Source organism: Myotis brandtii, unplaced genomic scaffold (genome assembly GCF_000412655.1).
Source record: "Myotis brandtii unplaced genomic scaffold, ASM41265v1 scaffold304, whole genome shotgun sequence".
In the NCBI taxonomy this organism is placed as follows: domain Eukaryota; kingdom Metazoa; phylum Chordata; class Mammalia; order Chiroptera; family Vespertilionidae; genus Myotis; species Myotis brandtii.
This window is the reverse complement of record NW_005361607.1, coordinates 1,808,330-1,821,867: the sequence shown is the minus strand read 5'-3', so window position 1 is coordinate 1,821,867 and position 13,538 is coordinate 1,808,330. Positions and strand designations below refer to the sequence as shown.

At 45.5% G+C, this 13,538-nt stretch overlaps 1 protein-coding gene across 5 annotated transcripts in view; it reads right to left on the bottom strand.

Moving 5' to 3' along the window:
- The window catches only part of DAB1 (Dab, reelin signal transducer, homolog 1 (Drosophila)), a 1,114,147-nt gene extending 1,113,798 nt beyond the window's left edge, over nucleotides 1-349 (bottom strand). For all 5 annotated transcript variants that reach the window (XM_014542563.1, XM_014542562.1, XM_014542565.1 and 2 more), the window contains exon 1: nucleotides 92-349. The gene's annotated coding sequence lies outside the window, so the exon portion shown is untranslated. The remainder of the gene's footprint in view (nucleotides 1-91) is intronic.
- Nucleotides 350-13,538: the final 13,189 nt, after the last annotated feature.

Sequence of the window (13,538 nt, the reverse complement as noted above, 5' to 3'; positions counted from 1 at the left end):
GGGACGCTGGTCCCCGTGGCAGCCTCGCCCGGCCGGCGCACCCACTCAGAGACTCCCACCCCGGGGCAGCAGGCGCAACACCTCCTCCTACCTTCCAGCCTCCGAAGACCGCACTCTCCGCTCAGCCCTCCCGAATCATCCTCCGGCTGCAGGAGAGGGCGAGCAGGTCCGCTTTTGTTCCCAGGGGTGGGCAGGTCCGTGTGGGCCAGGACGCGAGGGAGATGCGGTGGAGCTGGGTATCCCGAACCGGGGATGCTCACTCCCCGCAGCTCTGCCAGCAGCAGTAGCGGCGGCAGCAGCGGCAGCAGCAGTAGCAGCGGCAGAGATAGTGCGGGCTCTCTGCAGGCCACATCTTTCAAACCTTCTACATCACTACCGCATTCCCCCGAATAGGGGAGCCCTACAGCATTTCGCCACCTAGCGCAGAATGCAGGCGCCCAGCAGCAGTGCTGAAGCTGAACCTGGCCAGGGTGTGAGCAAGGGAGGGGTGAGAGACCTCAGCACCCACCCCAGGCTCCCTCCCCGCTCCGATCGCAGGGAAGCCTAAAACTTGCAGCCCTCTGCTGTCCTCGCCCTTTGGAATTGTCTGTTCCCCAGGGAAGTCTGGACTTTAGGCCAAGCAATGACGATTTATTAGCGGGGAGTCCTCTCGGAGCTGGGGCCTGCAGGAGTGTTGGCCTGCATGTGCTTTTTAGGGGCCTCATCCTCGCTGTGTTCAGCCCACACATGAAGCTTTGCAGCATCAGACACACACTCGACTGCATGTACACAGCCCCGGGGACACATGTCTGCACTCCCCACATTCAAGGGTGTGGCACAGGAGACAGGACTCCATTTGCAGCTGTGAGACCTTAAGCAAATGGCCCAATGATGGAGCTTCCGTTTCTCCATCTGCAACATGGGAATCAGATGAACAGTTTCATCGGAGTCGAATGTGATCAGCACAGAGCTGGACACATGTGAAGTGACAGCAGTGATAGGGATTTTCTTCCTTTATCCAGGGCAGGTCTGCCCTTCCTGGGATAACAGCATATCGGTAACCATCACCAATCCAATCAGCATTTACTGATTGGGATAGATCAGGGCAGTACCTCTCTCCCTATTTAGGGGAAGAGTGTGTAGTTGTCACCCCTGTCCTGGAACTGTCCTGACTGGGGCCTGGCAGGGGTGGCCAGGTGGGTTCAGGGAGAGTTCCTCTCAGCCCCTGGGGAGAGGCTGGCATTGGTAATGCTGGCGCCTGCACCCATCTGTCATCTTCCCAAGCAGGACACTGATTTTCATCCTGTTTAGGTCATTTTGATGTTTTTCTTCCTTTATAACACCCTCATGCAGGACATCAACATATGAAGCACTGGAGGTATAAAAATAGAAGGAAAAAGGCCTGAGGGGTGGGGGTGCATAGAGCCAGAGATGGCAGGAAAGGAAAACAGTCCTTCTCTCTTAGCAACAAGAGGAGAGGTTCTCACTGAGACGCATGATGATTCCCTTGCATCTGTGCAGTGTGACAGATTCCAGAAGTCTCAGAAACCTCCCCCCACTGGCACCACAGACACCCAATAAAGTGACACAGGTAGGTGTGGATATTGTGCCCCTTTACAGATGAAGGAGCTGAACCCCAGCTTGGTGAAGTAGCAGAGAGGGCACTTGGACCCAGGCACCCTTGACTTTCTCCCTCTCCATGTCTGAATGTTTCAAGTGACCCCAGCCCAATAAGGTTGCCTAATTTCTGGGACCCTGAAGCATTTATCCAATTGAGACCCAGAACTGTGGGTCTCAAAGACAGTCAACCCATTCTCTATAACCAGCTCAATATACCACAACCACCCCCATCTTTCTCCAGGCCAGTGTTATTTGGGTGCTAAGATACTGACATCCAAACAGGGATCTTCACTCTTAAGTGGTCCTAGAAACTGATTTACTATCTCACTGATGCTGAGCTGGAGATCAGGGACAGGACAGATGCTAATGGGTGCATCTTTGGGATGCTGCGTGGTTATCAAAGAGAATGTGAGACCTGACTTTGAATTTCTGCTCTGTTATTTATTGTGTGTTCTTGAACACGTTATGAAGTCTCTCTATGTTTTAATGACCTCATCTATAAAATAGGGTCCATATCTGCCCCCAGGAGTTGTTGTGAAGACTAAAGGAGATGCTATAAGGATGCGTGCTCAATACATACAGCGCACCTTAAATATCAACATCCTTTTCTTCTTCTCCCCTTCCCTCCCAGCATCACTGTGTGCTGGCTAACAACCGACTCTCCCGGGGGAAAAGCAAAGCTCTGATTTGTAGCATTTGCTCATTTCCTTGGTGTAAATATTCTCACCATGGTTGATTTCAAGTCACCAACAGGATGTCACTGAATGCGAGTTGAAAGGAGGTGGGCACTACAGCTCTTGGGAGCTATACCAGCTGAACTCAGCACACTGTTGCCCACTGCTCATAAAAATCACCCCCAAACAGGTGAGCAGCATTTTATGGCTCACAGAACCCTTTGTTCCATTTCATCCCTGTGATAGACACAAGAATCCTTAAAGGAAAGTATCATCCCTATATCTGACAGATGGAGAAACTGAGACTGGGAGGGACTGAGTGATTTGCCCAAAGCCAGATAACTAGCAAGTAAAAGAGCCAGGACTCAAGCTTGGGCTTCTGGCTCCAAATGCAGGGATCCTTCCAGGTCTGTCCCATTCTTTCCATGTGAGATCATTGCACAAGCACCACCCATGTCTTTCTCTTCTGTGCTAAGATCCCAGGGCCTGGGCCTCCGTTTTTCAATCTGACAGGCAGGCACAGAAAACCTGGCCCTGCCTTCTTCATAGATGCCCTGAGAATCCAATGAGGTAATGCAAATGAAAGTGCTTTGCAAAGCACAGTGCATCCTACAAAAATAAAAGTATGAATAATACAGCTAGTGGGTGGAGGGAAACTATGGGAGCAACAAACCCCAGGCCCTGTGGGGATTTATAAACCTCAGAAGAGTCAGGACCACCCGGCACACAGTCACTGCAGATCTACACTCAAAGGGAAACATGTGACAAGATATACGTTCAGTCCCCTTTTAAATGCTTATTGGCACAAAGACAATTGGAGTATAAAGCAGGAACAATGTCGTTGTAATTACAGGAATAGACAGTCAGAATTGTTCTTCAGAGGCCAATTGCTTTTTCTTCTTGCTGTCTACAGAAATATGGTCATTCTTTCCTCCAGTGCTGCCCTCTACCCACACCCATCTCGGGCTGAAAGCTTAAGGCAAAGAAAATGTATTGGCTGGTGTGACTTGGTAGAATTTTCATTGCTTCCAATGATGTCATGTTTGTGAAACCTCCCCCACCTCTCTCTTTCTCCTTTGCTTTCCTCCATTTCCTCCTCTCCCTGCATTCTCCCTGCCGCAGAAAGCTTCACTCCTTTTGGTGGTGGGTGAGGACATGGTAGCTGAGAGCTCTAGGCTTATATCATCTCAAGAAAGAGATATTCTTTCTCCCAGTTCAAACATATGAATCCTACTCAGCGCTCTGCTTGCCCTGGTTTGGGTCACATGCCACATGTCTGCACTGGCCAAGAGTAAAAAGATACCATGATTGGCCAAGCTTGACCCAAACCCAATCCTGTGGCCAAACATCAATGAGTCGGGGAGAGGCAGCCCCCTACTGCAAGAAGGTCCTGTTACCAGATAGAGGGAAGCAAGACTGGGGAGACTAAATTGACAGGTATCCTCTGTGGTGACAGAGCCAAACTCAGACGCTGGCTTCCCTGATTTCAAAACCTCCTGCCCTTCCCGTGACCCTACACTGATCTTAAGCAGGGAGTATGCCAGGGTTAGAAGCTTCAGAAGGCAACTGGATTGCATCTAGAATGATAGAGCATAATCTTTATAAGTCAAGGAAAGTGTCTGCTTTACTCCTTAGCACCTAGCATGTTCAACCTTCAGTCAGTGGTCACTAAGTGAATGACAATGCAAGCTGATTGGCAAGAGAGGGGAGGATTCTGAGTGCCTATCAGGGACAAATAGAACAGCAGGCTGGGATTGATTCCTGAGGGAGCCATGGCTGAACCTGGATGGTGGCTGTGTTTGCTTACATATGTGCTGACTCTGCTCTATAACCAAGGCCCAACATAGCAGGACTTTCACTTTAACCCGGAGTCTCCTGGTAATGTTGCTGCTTAATACTAACTGTCATTCCTTAGAAAGCTGTATTTCCAGCGATGCTAGAGGACAGTGTCCAATTCATATTGGCTTAGTGGTACCGATACCACTTGGAGGTTGCCATTCTGAACCTAATGCAGAATCTGCTTGGGCCACACTCTTTCTTGTTGGTCTTCCTCTGATCAATGGCAAGCACTGGTGGTAAATTCTCCACAAAATGAAGAGCTGTGGGGAAGGGGAAGAGGAGGTGGCCTAATTGGGAGTCAGAAACAAGGATGGTTCTTGTTCAATTTTGGCTGGTAACTTGCTCAGTAATCTTGGGAACAGTATCTGGGCCTCCATTTTTGGACTCAACTAATGTTCATCAAATGCCTCTTTCACTTTCATTTCATCCTTACAATAAGCCCATGAGGTATAAATTATCAGGTTCATTTTGCAAACAGGGAAATTGAGACTCATAGAGATTCAACCAACGTGTCTGAGTTCCCCTGTTCCAAGTAACATGTCCAGGATTCCATTCTGCGACTTCCCAGTGGTCATGCTCTTCCTACCATCATTACTGCTTCTCCATCACTGCTACTTGGCCACAGAGCACGGCCCTGGGTCTGTGAAAGGAGGGTGTCCCTTCCAGCTGGGCTTTCTCTGACAGAGAGAGGGAACTGAGAGCCATGTGCTGTTTCCAAGAAGGCATATTTTTCTCCCTCTGCAGTGCAGGTTTAAGAGAACACTTTTTACTTTCGATGGCATTGCTGCCAAAGAATCTGTGGGCACATGGTTGCCAGGGTGATTAGAGTGACAGCAGTGAGGATGGACTTATCAAGAGAGGCTCCATGGAAGCTCTGTGGAGTTCTGAAGATGTTTTAGGCCTGCTCTTGCAACTGCAAGCCTCTGGTTTCCAGACTCATGTGTCATCAACCCACTGTCCAAGGGCCAGCAACTAGACAGGGCAGTGCCCTGAAAGGCTGCTGGCTGGTTTAAAGAAAGAGGGAAAAGCCCTGGCTGGTTTTGCTCAGTGGTGAGAGCACTGAGTCATGGACTGAAGGGTCCCAGGTTCAATTCCAGTCAAGAGCACATACTCCTCAGTTGCAGGTTCAATCCCCAGCCCTGGTTGGGGTGAGTGCGGAAGGCAACCAATCGATGTGTCTCTTGCATCAATGCCTCTCTCTCTCTCTCTCCCCTCCCTTCCACTCTCTCTAAAAATCAATGGAAAAATATCCTTGGGTGAAGAATTTAAAAATAAAAGAAAGAGGCAAAAGATGGGGAGGAGAAAAAAGTAGAAGCTTTAGAGACTTAAAAGATGTTGGATTGTGGAGATGTGTGTTCAGAAATGTGCTCAGATTGCGATCAGAGGCATCCGTTACAATGCTGCAAGTTATGACACACCTACTCTGTACATTAGCTCATTGAATGCTCCCTCTGTTGCCACAGTCCATTATTTCAGACCATATTTATATTGTGTTTGCCTAACTGTCACCATCACCACCACGAGCCTGTGAGGTCCTGAGGCTGTGGACTGTGTGTGGTTCATCTCCATACCCCAGGGCCTAGCAGACAGGCTGGCACTGGTGTGGGCCTGGGACATTTTGATGAATGAATGAACGTGCTGTTTAAGTACATGAGTAAGAACCCATCTAGGCTTTCAGACTCTAAGTCCACAAATCTATCTCCTCTACCTTTCTGAACTCCTATAAAAATTATCGCCTGGCAATTAATTTGACACTCATATGCTGACTTGCACCCTCTCTTGGGTTGTTGTATTGAGTTATAATTTGAAAATTTTATTGTTATGAAATGCTTCAGATGGGGGATTTATGCCTTGTTTTCACAACTAGACTGTGAGCTCATTCATTCATGCAATAAACATTCATCAAATTATGCACTGGGCATCATTACATGTGTTATCTCATTTAATCCTCCCTCCTTCTCCATGGAGCTATTCACTCACACCCTACTGTGTATCACAGGCACGATGCTCAGGGTAGGATAGAATTGGTACTAAAAGAACTCAAACTCAGTGCCTTCCAGGGCTACTTTAGTAAGTCCGACCAGTGATGCAGTTGACTGTTAAGAGGGAGGGAGTGTGTTTGTACAAGGCAGCTGCATATGGCTGTGCAGCTTGGGTACCATGCAGAGGTGCCCAGATGAGAAGGTGGGGATGAGGTGAAATCCAGACTGCTCTGTGCCCACTAACCCTGCACTGGGGCTCAGGGTTAGGCCTGCCTGCAGGTAGAAACCTTTTCCTTCAGTGGACGGCACTTTGGCTTGTCAAGCCAGCACTGAGACTGCAACTGGCCAAAAGGGTTACTTTTTCCTTATTCACACAAGGACACGACATTGCAGAGGGAGGCTGTTCTGTATGGTGTGTGCTGAAGAGAGGAAATAAACTTTTAGATGAACACCACCCAAAGGCATTAAAATTAAACAGATTGTTGCACAAACCAAATACTTCTGTAAAACCTATTCCACTTGGAGCAACCTCTGGTTTCTAATTGATTCTTTAAACAACCCTACAAAAGAGACATTTGCCATCGAACCTTACACTGGGGACAGCTAACCCTCCAGACTTGGAGTGACATCCAGGAGGCTACAGTGCATGGAGTGAGCTGAGGACTGGAGCTCAGGAACAGGTCAATGAACCCCTTCTCCCTGGGCCCCTCACAGGTCTTCTGCCAGACTCCCAGCATCCAGTGGAGCACAGAGGGCTGGTGAAGACTTTCTCACAGGGATTTTACATGTGTTCTTGTCACAGGGAGGCCTTATCCCAACACCCTACACAGACACACACACACACACACACACACCCGTGCGCACGCACACACACAGCCAGGATGGGGCAGGGCTTCCCCAGGACAGGCCCTGGCAGGCTCCCTGTCCTGGTGTTGCAGCTGCGGGCTCTTCACACACCAGGAGGAGCCTGAGAACCCTGCGAAGGAGCGGCTGTGTCTGTCAGCCTCCCAGGCAGTGACGAGTCGCTGCAGACAACAGACATGCCGGGGGCACGGAGGACCCATTCTGTTTACTTTGCCTCCCTACTGCTCAGTTGTTCTGTGCAATCTGTTGCAGGAGTTCAGTCAGGGAGAAGAGTGAAAAAGAAAATCCTTGAAACCAACTGGTCGAGATATTTAGCAGGTCTCACCGGGGGCTTCCTGGTAAAATGAACAGAATACAGTTCCCAAGGCCACTGACTAAACAGGAGCTCTAGTTCCAGCTCCATTACCAAATGCCGCGTGGCCTTGGGCCAGGCACCTGCCCTTTCTAGGCCAGGTTCTCCTCTACAGACACGGGCACTGGACTAGGGAGGTCTCAGGTTCCTGGCAGTTCTGTGGGCTACAGTTTAATGACTCTTGGCAAAACTGGGCATGGGGAGAACACCTGGTACTAAAGGGGGACTGGCCACTGGGTTGAGATGATGATTTGGTAGTTAAAGGAGGAACCCAGATCTCAAATACCTCCACACTGATAGCACTCATTAAATTTCCTATGTGAGACCTTTAAGGGGCCAGTGATGTTTTCAATGAATGCAAGTTTGTAGGTATTGGATCTATAACAAGGATTATGTCCTTGGGAATCTGAGCCTCCAGATAAAGAAACAGCCGTGTTCTATGTTAACAGGAGAAGGACTTTGAAATCAGTGTTCTGGGCTCACTTCCTGCCTCTGTGTCTAACACTGGGTAGGTAGTGATTGAATGAATGAGCTCACTGTGCATCCTCAGACAAACTGTTTAACTCCTCCAAGTTGCAGTTTCCTCTACTGTTAAACAGGACAACAATAATAATGCTGGTCTTACAGGATTATCAAATTAAATGAGGTGATCTAACTCGCTTTTCGTAGGCATTCATAGGCACTAGTTTTCTTCCCCTTTTCTCCTCCTTAAAGAGGCATAACATAAAAATGCAAGAAGCTGTACAAACTAGGACAGAGATGAAGGACCAGAGGTGGTGCAGTGTGTACACACACCCATGTGTGAGTTGGTGGGTCAGGAAAGAGGGCAGGACTGCATGGGAAGCTCTTACTCAGAACTCTCCATGAGATGCTTGGAGGTTTGGAACATTCTGTCTCTCTTTCTTTTGCCTTCCCTCCTTTCTATGCTCAGGTCTGCTGATACCCTCATCATTTGGGCTCTGTTCAGAAGCCACCTCGTCTTTGAAGACTCAGTGGGACTTAGCATTATGTGACCTCCTCCTCTCTGGACTCCCCCAACCTCTCCTTTGTGTCTGACCCTTTGAACCATGTGTCTCCAAATCTTACATCTGGTGGACAATGGGCTCCTGCAGGTTAGAAACCAGGCGAGTCTCACTTGTATCGATTACAACCTCAGAGATATAGGCACAGGTGCCCAGTCAGTGTGTGGGATAATGGACCATGCTCCCTAAGAGGGAATTAGAGAGGAGATGAGAAGAGATATGTGATCTTGAAGAACTTGTCCATACCCAATTTAAGATTCCCAGTCTTCTCTCCAAAGCACAGAAGATATATAAGATACAGCTTTTGTCCTCAAAGAATGGTCTTGTGAGAAACAAGGCCAGCCTGACTGAAATAATAAAATCGTAATTACAGATAACATGTTACATTATAGCTCTTACTAATGACTAGGCATTGCTTTAAGCACACACATATTAACCCCATTTAACCTTCACAATAACCTCATAAGGTAGGGACCATTATTTTGTGGTTGAGAAAATTGAAATACAAAGTCTTCAGTAACACACCCAGGACCACCAGCTTGTAAACAGGGGAGCTAGGATATGAACCCAGGAAGTCTTGCTCTAGAATCCGCATGGAACTCCCTAAGTACAGCAGAAAAATCCGAGGTTATAACCTCTGGGACCTCGTGCAGGTCACTAAGCATCACTAGGCTCTAACTCCGCATCAGAAAGTGATCCCAAAGCCATTTTCTCACCTTTATGGGGCCCTTTACACAAAGTAATGTATCAGCTGAAGCTTGGAGGGAAGAATAGGAAAGAGGCTAGAACTACAACTGGCCTGCCTAGAGGGGGCTTTGGCTCCCTTTTCTATTTCTTTCGGGAGACCCTACCTGCCTTCCATGTACAGAGAGGCACCTGCTGGCCTCACCCCCTGCTATCATCTCTTCTCCCGGCCAGGGAATTAATAATGATCAATGTACACATAAGGCAACCTGTCCACATTATCACTCGCCCTGATTGCCTAGTCGTAAGCCTAATATGCCGGCCCTTTGTGAGCTGGCTGCTCTATTTCTGGCCACTCTCCAGCCAACACCCTCAGTTCAGCCAAACTAAACTGAACCAAACCCCTGCAGTTCCTCAAAAGAGTCTTCTTTCTCAGGCCTTGTACCTTGGTGCATGCTGTTTTTCCAGTCTTGTACATCCCTCCTTTCATCCCCCCTCCCAGCCCCCACCGATTTCTTAGGTTAGCTCAGGCGTCATCTTCTCTAAGATTTCCTAACCCCTGCTCCACCCTGCGCTACCCACCCCATTATCTACATTCCTTTGCCTACAATGACACAGTATTGTCATTATCCCAATGCTTCTCTGGCTTCTGTGGGGCACCAGACCCTGAGGCCAGGAACAGTTTCTTTTATCTCTGTATTACCCAAACCCCAGTAGAAGGTTTTCCATAAATACTGCTACATAAACAATGAAACAGTACACAATGGCAATGTACGTAGCACTTGGTGTTTTTCTCAGGCTGATGAGGACACTGAGATGGAGATTTGTAATTCCATATCAGAAATAATGTTTTCAGCTAATTCACAAAGCTAGGAAATAACAAAATAGGGTGGGTGGCTTTCTTTTAATTGGTGAGTTAGGGATACGGGTTACCTCTGTTTTCAGTATATAACTTCCAAGGACCCCAAACTTGATGACATCAAGCCATTAGAAGAAGAAAGGGAATGGAGAAACCATATCTACTTATTGACTCTCTTGGTTTGGAAGTGACACAATCCTTCTCACATTCCAGTGGTGAAAACTAATCCCATGGCACCTCCTAAAAGCAGGGGGTGCTGGCACATATAACAGCTGCCTGGCTTGGTAGCTATTTGACAGTGGACACCTACTTCTGTGAGAGGAGGAGCATGGAGTTTGATGGCCAGTGAGCTTAATTGATAAGCCAACTATCATCTGCATTTTTGTTGCTGTGATTTGCACCATCCTAGAAAAGGTTTTAATTTAGACTTTGGCAGACCTAAAATATTATATACTATGTGGCATCATCCATAACAATGTCAAATACATTTTATAATGGAGACAAAAAGTTGAATGTAGAATGAGTTAGGAACATGAAGGAGTGAGTGATAGAAGAAAAGAGAGAAAGATAGAATTGAATGGAGCTAGGAGAAGGCACTTTACACATAGAATATGTCATATAATCCTCAAAGAAACTCTGTGGTCATAAAATAGTCTCTGGTCAATAAACAAGGAAACTGATGCTCAAAGAGGTGACATGGATTGCCCAAGGTCACATGTGAAATTACAGGGCTCACACTCAAACCTGAATTTGTCTGACTACAAAGCCAAGGTTCTCTCTTTCTCCAGATGTGAATGTAAGAGGAGCCCCTTACTTTACCTATTTCAGTCCTCCCCACTGGCCTGCTCCCTCCTCCAGTTGGTCAAATTTTCACCAATTCACTTTCCTCCAGGGAGAGTAATTTTGCAAGTGGTTTTAGTTTCCACTTCCATTTGGTATTGCATACACCTCACCCATAGTTATCATTATAAGCATGGTCTACTTCTCATCACTTTTACTGACTTCCCTAATCAAAACCATTTTTCCATGTTGCATAACAGGAAATTTAAAAATTTGTTTTATAGTAGAATCTATGAATATTCCACTTGAAATAGCCCAACATCTGCTCTCCCCTCAGCTAAATTCCATCCACACTTGCCAGCAATGCCCTGCCATTGTGAAGAGTAAAGAAAGGCATAGGATCAGAATTACTGGAATTGGAGTGTGAAATTCCATATTGGGTTTGGCTTTACCTGTTCAACTCACTTGAGATCCCAGCTTTGAGGGATAATAAAAAAATATTAGCTTCATTTACTCTAGCTGATTTCCTCATAAATGATTCATATTTTTCTAATAACTTATACCCTCCCCTCTCAACCAGGAGGCACCCATCAGCCACAAAGAGCCAACTACTAAATTTGACACTGACAGATGCTAATTTTTGATCACTCCAATTTATAGGAATCTCTCTCTGTCTAAACACACACACACACACACACACACACACACACACACACATACACACACGAATCTGGTACAATTACGGGGAGCATTAATTAGTGCATATCAAATGTGAGCTTGACAGGGCTATGATTTAAATACAAAGATGCCTGAAGAACCATGATTCAATATTTGAGCTCCACGCTAGTCTGATGCTATTGTATCCACCTGAACAAATACGGCCTGGCATCCTACCTTCTCCACAGCTGTTTGACTCTCTCCCTCTATGTTGGTGAGTCTAAAGGGGCCTGTTTATGTGGGGGGAAAGGGTGAGGATGGATTCCACACAGTGCTTAGTAAGGATGGAAGGCAGCTGGGGCAAGGAGACCCCTCCCTCTGCTGCCAAGAAATGTGGCTCCCTGAGCAGAACAGGAGCACCCGATCTCTGGACATCCCCTGGAAGCTTTCATCCAGGATCTGACACATTAATTGTGGGAAAACCAGTAAAGATTTTTTTAACCCTGCCGAGCCTCATGTTTTCTCATCGATGATGTAGAAATGATCATTCCCAGCCTTCACAAAGTTGTGTATTTGTAAATGTTTACATGTTTAGAGTGATCACTTATGCTAGACTCTGATGTAGCCTTTGCATGCAATTTCTCATCCACTCCTCACAAGCATACTATGAATCCATGGTTGAAGGAGAAAACTGATGAGCTTAGATTTAGGGGATTTCCTAAGGTACCCAAATAGTAAGTGATGGAGTGAGGATTTAAGTAGAAGTTCCTATTCTTACTTTATCCCATACTGAAACTTCTCTTTTGGCTTCAAATTGAAGATATTCCATTGAAATCAACTTAAGTATCCAATTCTTCACTGCCAACTAAATTCTGAGCTAGGCCAAGACCAATCTATTGACATACAGTAGAGAAAGCTTGAGTTGTACAGTCTAAAAGATCTAGATTTAAATCCCAGCCCTGCCACTTATAACCTTTGTGATCTGTTGAAATTACCTAACATCATTTTCCTCAACTATAAATATGGTGATAATATATATCTTTCATTTTAAAGAATTATTTCTGTACAGCCACACTTCAATTCACAATGGATTTAAGGCAGCTTATACAATGCATCCAATACATTAGAAAAACAAAAATATTAGGGCCAGTGAAGTTATAAATAATAGTAGACATAAAATCTAAAGGAAAGTAAGGATGAAAATATATAAACTTTCCTATTAAGTTATAAAATATTGTACATAATTAATAAAGTTACAAATAGTGAAGAGAATCTTGAGCAGTTAACTGATTTCTCTTCTATGTGTAAAAAAAAATGTGTGAGGAAGAAGAATTCCAGTTCCTCACAAAAGCAAAGTTTCTTCTGGCATCCAAAAGAGTATTAGGGATAAATGAGCTCTGAAATGCATAGCCTCTGGTTGCTGGTTTAAAACAAGTGATCCCAAAAGATACAAATAAATGGAAAGCATTCCATGTTCATAAATTGGACTACTTATTATTGTTATGTTGTTAATACTACCCAAAGTGATCTATAAATTTAATGCAATCTGGAAGTGAAATTATCCTTTCTGATTTCAAAACTTATTACAAAGTTACAGTAATCAAAGTAGTGTGGTATTGGCAGAAATACATAAAGACCAATGAGATAGAATAGAGAGCCCAAAATAAACCCTTGCATATGTATGGTCAAATAATATTCAAGAAGAATGCCATGACCATTCAATGTGGGAAGGACAGTCTTTTCAACAAATGGTGTTCAGAAAACTGAAGATCCACAAACAAAAGAGTGAAGTTGGACCCTTACCTGATGCCATCTATAAAAATTAACTCAAAATAGATAAAAGACATAAACATAAGACCTAAAACTATAGAATTCTTTGAAGAAAACATAGGGGAAATGCTTCTTGACATTGGATTTGGCAATGATTTCTTCAATATGGCACCAAAAGCAGAGGCAAATAAGGTAAAAATAGATAAATTGGACCTCATCAAAATTGAAACTTTCTGTGCACCAATGGACACAATCAACAGAGTAATAAAGCAACATTTTGAGAAAAAGGACTGCAAATCATAGTCTGATGAGTTACATCTATACTAATAAAAGAGATACATGCAAATTGGTGTCATTCCGCTACACCCACCAGCCAATCAGGATGAGTATGCAAATTAACCCAACAAAGATGGTGGTTAATTTGCATATGTAGGCGTGGAGCAAAGACTGAAGACA